General features: G+C 34.3%; 1 pseudogene; it reads right to left on the reverse strand.

Annotated features, from left to right (window-relative positions):
* Positions 1–2907: 2907 nt before the first annotated feature.
* Positions 2908–3717, reverse strand: LOC103448818 (ubiquitin carboxyl-terminal hydrolase 2-like; annotated as a pseudogene).
* Between the last annotated feature and the right edge of the window lie 4463 nt (positions 3718–8180).

The following is an 8180-nucleotide window of genomic DNA, read 5'->3' on the forward strand; positions in this document are numbered from 1 at the left end:
TAAAATATTGAACCATATGAATTAGGATTCTATGCTTCAATTAGTGATATTTTTGATAACCAATGTAAATTCAAGCAAAGAAAGGTAGAGAGAGAGAGAGAGAGAGAGAGAGAGAGAGAGAGAGAGAGAGAGAGAGAGAGAGAGAGAGAGAGAGAGAGAATGAAACTGAAAATGTGACTTTGTATTTCATAATCTCATACATGGCAAGTACACTTTAGCTTTTATAGAAACCTCCTTACTCCTTCAATTACTATAATACCCTACTAACAAACTTATTTCTTACACCAACACTCCTAACTAATTTCAAACTAATCCAATCCTTATAACCACAAATCATAACAGTACATTACATATTGATTATTACCCCCCTCTCAAACTTAGCTAGGTGTTCTTGGAACCCCCTAAGCCACCTAGCTAAGTTTGCTGCAATGTCGAAGAAATATTAGGCTATGCAACCCTTTTGTAAGTATGTCTGCCACCTGATCTTCAGTATGAATGTATTGCATCAACATATCACATTTCTGCACTTTTTCTCTAACAAAGTGATAATCCGTGTCTAAATGTTTTATCTGTGAATGAAAAACAAGATTTGAGCTTAGTACCAATGCAGAAAGATTATCATAGTGAAGATAGGGAGGAGAAAATATAAACTGATGGACATCTTTGAGAACATATAGTATCCAATACACATCAATAGCATAGTGTGCCAATGCCTTGTATTATGCCTCTGTTGAACTCCTTGATACAGTTGGTTGTTTCTTAAACTGCCATGATATTGGATTACACCCGAGATATACCACATATCTAGTGATTGACCTTCGTGTGTTTATATCAGCAACCCAATCCGAGTCAGAATATGCATTGAGTTGAAAATCTGGTGTCTTTGTTATGTCAAACAACAATGCAATGTTCCTTGCAAGTATCTCAGGATTCTCTTTAGTAGAAAGAAATGTAACTCAGAGGGCTTTGTCATAAATTGGCATACCATATTCACAGAGTGTGCAATGTCTGGTCTCGTGAAGGTAAGGTATTGTAGAGCACCTACAATGCTCTTGTATTGATTTGGATCTGCCATATTCTTGCCTTCTTTGAAGTTGGTTTACAATGTTCCATGCCTGCCTTCTTGAGCAATTCCTTGATATATTTTTCTTCACTGATAAACAAGGAACCATTTTTTAATATGTAACTTGTAATCCCAGAAAGTAGGTTAACCTACCCATGTCTTTGAGATCAAACACCTCTGCAAGACTTGAAATAACAAACTGCATTTTTGATGGATTTGAACCAGTAAGAATTATGTCATCAACATATAGTAAAAGGATTGCAACATCTTCCCCATCCACTTTGACAAATAGACTGGTATCAAATAATGAGGTTTTAAAACCTAGAACTGGCAAATAACTTGTAAACTTTGCATTCCAAGCTTTGGGAGCTTGTTTAAGTCCATATAGTGATTTAACAAGTCTACACACATGATTTGGATGATTTGAATCTACAAATCCCTGTGGTTGCTTTATATATACTTCATTTTCAAGATCTCCATGCAAAAATGCTTTGTTGATGTCTAATTGTCTCAAATTCCAACCATGTTGTGCAACAAGAGCTAAAATAAGTCTAACTGTGGTGTGTCTTACCACTAGACTAAAAGTTTCTTAGTAGTCAAGCCCTTGTTCTTAGCTAAATCCCTAAGCTACCAATCGAGCCTTAAATCTTGAAATGGAACCATCTGAATTTTTCATAACCTTATATACCTTTTCTTTGGTGGTGGAACCAAAATCCATGTACCTTGTGTTTTCAAAGCATCATATTTTTCCTGCATGGCTTTCTGCCATCGTGGTTGTTAAGAAGCAATTCTGAATGTTTTAGGTTCCTCAGACTCATATATATCAGCAACAAATGAAAAACCTCTAGAGACAACATTAGTAGAAGAATCATCACGTGAATCAAAGAGTTGCAGTGATGTTAGTTGTGGGCAAAAAGCCAAGAATGCTGCATATTTTTTCTAGATATGACACTTGTTTGCAGCCTTGTTTACATATTGTGCTCTCTAGGATTGGCAACTAAGGTATGAGAAGAACTACTTTCATTTGAATTAGAAAACACAGGGAGAATTGCCTATAGTTCAATACTACAAAATTATCTATAACTGGCGGTTCAAAAATCGCCAAAAAACATAAATTACTGTCAGATTTTAAGCAAAATCCGACAGAAAATGGATGCAGTGGTGGATATAATAAGCGACAGATTTGCCAGTGTCAGGAAATGAATTTTTCGATAGAAAATACTATAAAACCGATAGAAATCTTGTCGGTTATAACCGACAGGATATATATTTATAATAATTAAATAAGGAAATTTATGTCGGATGAAAACGATAGAAAGTATAAAAACCGCCAGAAATTCTGTCGGCTATAACCGACATATAGTTTATTAATTAGAATAAAAAACATTCTTGTCGGCTAAAACCGACAGCAAATATATTAATAATAAAATTTTTTTTTGCATTAACTCTAAAACGCTGTAAAAATGGCTGCCACACCCACGTTCTTTCATCGTCACCATCCCCACACTCACAACTCTAATTTCAGCAACCCAACAACAACAGCACAGACATGCAAGCTCACCATCAAACCACTCCATGCTTGCATAACTAATCTAACTCTAAACCCAGCAAACCCTTTCTGGGTTATCTCGATCCGTACCTCCTCTGCTTCTCCTCCTGCTCTTATGCTTCACCTCCGCATCTGGGTTTCAGCATCAGCACCATAATGCTGTGCTAACCGTTCTGAGCGACGACATCTGCTTGTAGCACCACCACCAACAACTTTCAACCCACTGAAATAAACAACACAAAATTCTTCAAGTCAGAGAGAGAGACACAGCCAGAGAGAGAGAGACAAAAAAAAAAAAAAAAAAATTAGTTCCGGGGAATGTCTCACCAAAATATCTTCAAAGTTTAACGAGTAACCTCACGAAAACATGTTAAAATAACCCCAGAATCCCACTTTCATCTGGTGTTGCCTGCCTTCTGCTTCGCCTTCTCGATAAAAGGCTTCAACTGCTTCTTCTCGGCAAGAATCTTCAGGAAGTTAAACAGAAATGGAATGCAGTTGTGCTTCCTGTGAATGTTCTCTGTTCTCCACTTCTTACATTTCTCTTCTTCCATCAAGATCTTCTCGGTGACACCCTCGATCCCAGCATTGATTTCCGAAGAGCTTTGTTCAGCACTTCAAACTTGCCCCCGTCAACCGCTCTCTCTTGCTGTAAAGCAGACAGCTACTGCAAAATACGCTATCTTTTCTTTTGGAGTTCCTTGAGCTGAGCAGTATACATCTCTTTCCTATTCTTGATAATGGCCAAGAGATTGAACCTTATCTCACTTTTGGAATACCTTTCGATGCGTTCCTGGATTACAGGTTGCACCATCTGCAGCCATTCCATGTCACCTTGTCCGCTGGGGCACTGTCTAAGGCTAATAGGTCATTCCTTCAGTCCATCAAGCTCATATAGGACGCCATCGACAGGCAAGTAGCTTATAAAATGGTAGACGTCATCATCTTTGTCAGCTACCTTCTGCTCATCAGAAACAAACGGCTCGGGCCTGGCAAAACTATTATAAGCTACACAGATAGCTTCACTAGAAGGAGAAGGAAATGAGAAAGGGAGAAGCACCGGCGTAAGGAAGAGATGGAGGGGTTTTATTTTGAAAATTTTCATTACTGTCGGTTAAAAACGACAGAAACATTTTTTAAAAATAAAAACCGACAGAAACATTTCATTAATGTCGGTTATAACCGACAGAAAAAAATGGCGGCAAAAATGTCACCAAAATTCCCTCTGAAAATTTTAAATTCACCCCAAAAATTTTGTTACGATTTTTAAAAATAAAATAATAATTGTTTGGTGTAATAAATAAATAAATAATATTTATTTAAATAGAATATGTTTTAAAAATTAAATAAAAAATTTGTTTGGTTTAATAGATAATTTTTACATTTTTGGTTTAATAGATAATAATCCATGTAAAATATGCAATAAATAAATAAAAAGAGAATTGTACAATGAAAATGTCATCACACAAACTAAATATTGTCTAATCAATAAGTGAAAAACCTAAATAAAAATTTAGCACAAATTACTTTTCCCACTTCAAAATTTAGGCAAATTTAACGGAGATATGTATTCTACTAAATTAGTTTCAATGATCTAACCGTCAACAAGATCGCATATGTAAAAAATCGTAAAAAACAAACATTTAGAGATTACGTAACGGAACAAAAGTTTTCGACGGTTATAAACGAAAATTCACAATTTAACGGTTATTTTAACTTCGATTTTAATGATTTTTTACAATTACACTCCTCAACCCTATACGAATGTAATGAATAAATTTGATCTTCAATTTAAAATATTTACACTAGTGGATAACACAAAATCTTATTTTATACTTAATGGAAGTATAACATTAACTCTAAGTGATTGTTTAATCTATCGTTTTGATGCAATACGCATTCTACTAAGTGTTTTTTAATGATCTAACCGTCAAACTTGTTTGTACACACTCCGAGATCGCATACAAAAAAAATCACAAAAAACAAACATTTAGAGATTAGGTTAATAGAACAAAAGTTTTCGATGGTTATAAACAAAAAAATCACAATTTAACAGTTACTTTAGCTCCGATTTTGATGATTTTTTACAGCTACTCTCCTTGACCCTATAAGAATGCATTGAATGAGTTCGATCTTCAATTTAAAATATTTACACTAGTGAATACCACAAAATCTTATTTTATACTTGATGGGGAAGTATAACATTAACTTTAAATGTTTGTTTAATCTACTGTTTTGACTTGATATGCATTCTACGAAACTTTTTTCAACGATCCAACCGTTAAACTTATTTGTACACACTCCAAGATTGTTTACATAAAAAATTGTAAAAAAATAAATATTCAGATATTACGTAACAGAATAAAAGTTATCGACGGTTATAAACGAAAAATCACAATTTACCTGTTATTTTAGCTCCAATTTTAATGATTTTTTACAACTACACTCCTCGACCCTATAAGAATGCAATGAATAAATCTGATCTTCAATTTAAAATATTTACACTAGTGGATACCACAAAATCTTATTTTATACTTAAAGGAAGTATAACATTAACTCTTAAGTGTTTATTTAATCTACCGTTTTGACGCGATACACATTTTACGAAACTTTTTTCAATGATCAAACCGTCAAACTTGTTTTTACATACTCCGAGATCACATACATAAAAAATCACAAAAAACAAACATTCAGAGATTAGGTAACAAAACAAAAGTTTTCGACGGTTATAAACGAAAAATCACAATTTAACAGTTATTTTAGCTCCGATTTTGATGATTTTTTACAGCTACACTCCTCGACCCTATAAGAATGCATTGAGCGAATTCGATCTTCAATTTAAAATATTTACACTAGTGGATACCACAAAATCTTATTTTATACTTGATGGGAAAGTATAACATTAACTCGAAGTGTTGGTTTAATCTATTGTTTTGATGCGATACGCATTCTACGAAATTTTTTCCAACAATCCAACCATCAAACTTGTTGGTACACACTCCAAGATCGCATACGTAAAAAATCGCAAAAAACAAACATTCAAAAATTAGGTAACAGAACAAAAGTTTTCGATGGTTATAAGCGAAAAATCACAATTTAACGGTTATTTTAGCTTCGATTTTGATGATTTTACTCCAAAATCAAATGCATGTGGGTTATCACAATTCCTTAAGTATCTGATCATTTTCGTTGGTCTTTATTTGTTTCCTAAGAAAATTTATTATTTTAATAAAAGTTTAAATGGAGAGATTTGAAGTTCACTGAAATGTTGTATTGGTCACATGATGATCAAGGAATCCATCACAAATGGTGAATAAATAAATGTGCTTTTAATGTTTTGATGTCAATCTTTAATATTAAATTCAAAGATTGGATGATTTTATGAAATTCGACATGTCATTGGAGAGATTTTAAAATAATAAAATTTTCATTTTTGTCGGTTATAGCCGCCACCATTAACTTAAAAACCGCCAGAATCTGTCAAAAATATTTAAAAAAAGGTTTCAAAAATACTGTCGGTTATAACCGACAATATTTTTTTGATATCCGCCAGTAAATATCCGACAGGAATATATAACCGACAAGATTTTTCTAATATCCGCCAGTAATTAAATGATTTGTCGAATATAATTTATTCGACAGGATTTTTTAATATCCGCCACCTAAAGCTAAGATTGAAGTAGTGGTTGTGCAGGGTTAAGGACAAGAAGCAAAGGAGGAGTATCTTGATATGTGGAAAGAGTATGGCATGTTGATGATGAACTGTCATTATGTTTATACTTTATAGATCCATAGTTGTCAATATTCTGAGAAGGAGATGAATTTCCAGCTATATTATCACTGAGTTGATTTGTTCCAGACACTAAAACTGATTCCCCAGAAAGTCTACTTTGTGGTTGAGGTATTAATGGAACTGGAATAGGTATAACAACATGTTTTGGAGTTGGCTCACTAATGTCTATACTTAAACCAGAAGACAGATTCCTTTTAGACTTGTTGGGAAACACTGTTTCACAAAAAAAATAACATGTCTTGACAATAAGAACTTTTTACTCTCCAAATTATGACAAATCGCTCCTTTGTATCCCTGAGAATAACCAAAAAATATACACAACACAAATCTTGCCTGTAACTTATTTGAGTTGTATGGTCTCAACCAAGGGTAATCAGCAGTGCCAAATATCCTTAGCAAACTTAAATCTGGAGACTTCTTATAAATCATTATGTATGGTGAATTCATAAACAGATACTTGCAAGGCATTCTATTTATGAGATAAACATAATGAACACAAGCAAAGTACCAAAACTCAAGTGGTAATGCAACATTTGTCAGCAATGTAATGGCAGTCTCAATGATGTGCATGTGTTTTCTCTCAGCAATCCCATTCTGCTGAGGGGTATAAGGGCAAGAAATCATTTGCATTATTCCTTTTGATGCAAGAAATTTAGTAAACAAGTTAATAGTGTACTCTCATCCTCCATTTGATTGCAAGCATTTTATAGAGACACCAAACTGATTAAGGACAAAATTTTACAATTTCACAAATATGGAGAACACATCATATTTATTGCACATTGGGAAAATCCAAGTGTATCTTGTATATTATTTTCATAATATCTATAACCATATAATGATCTGACTGGAGAAGGACTGCAAACACTACTACTAAAGTGGCTTATTGTGTCGGCGGTTGGTGTCGGTTTTATATAATATACTGGCGGGTAAGATATTTTCGACAACATTTTTACGTAGTGTTGGAATTACTGTCGGTTATAACCGACATAAGTTGTCTATGTCGCTTATAACCGACAAAGACTGTTAATGTCGCTTATAACTGACATAGTTTTTAATCTTTTTAAATGGTGGTGTCGTATAAAAAGAGAATCGTGTCGCCTTCAACCGACATAAAGTTAATGTCGGGTAAAAAGAGAATCGTGTCACTTCTACCCGACAGTAATAATTATTTTTAAATATTTTAAAACTTCTTGTTAATCGAAATAAATTGATTTTTTAACAGTTTATCCAAGGGCAATGGGCGGGAAATTTCCCACGTGCCAAATTTTGGGCGGGCCATTCTTTGCACAGAAAATAGTAATGTTTGTTCTATCCGACGGTGTAAACGACACTATTATGAACTGGTGTTATTAAAACCGACACAGAGAGATTCGGTGAGGGATTTGAGGGGAAATTACAGAGAGATAAATAGAAAGGGAGGGATTGGCGGATTTGAGGGATGGTTACGGAGAGAAAGAGTGAGGGAGGGAGGGGGGTTGATTTTTGGGTTTTTTCTTCCAGATTTTTTCTATAAAACCTCTTAGGTGCAATTCAATTTCCTCCCCCTTTCTTTAAAACAAAAAATTTAAACCCCACAACTCAAAACTCACTCATATGTCGCCCCTCATTGGCTTGCCGTTCTACTCATCTCTCGGTTGTTCTTTCTCTCCGTTCAATTTGATTTCGGGGAGTTCTTTGTTGTCCTCATGATTTCCCAGTGGGATTGAAATTTGGGTCTTTGTGGTACTCTCTCTCCCTCTTCTCTCTCTCTCTCTCTCTCTCTCTCTCTCTCT

This window comes from Malus domestica, chromosome 11 (assembly GCF_042453785.1).
Source record: "Malus domestica chromosome 11, GDT2T_hap1".
NCBI lineage: Eukaryota > Viridiplantae > Streptophyta > Magnoliopsida > Rosales > Rosaceae > Malus > Malus domestica.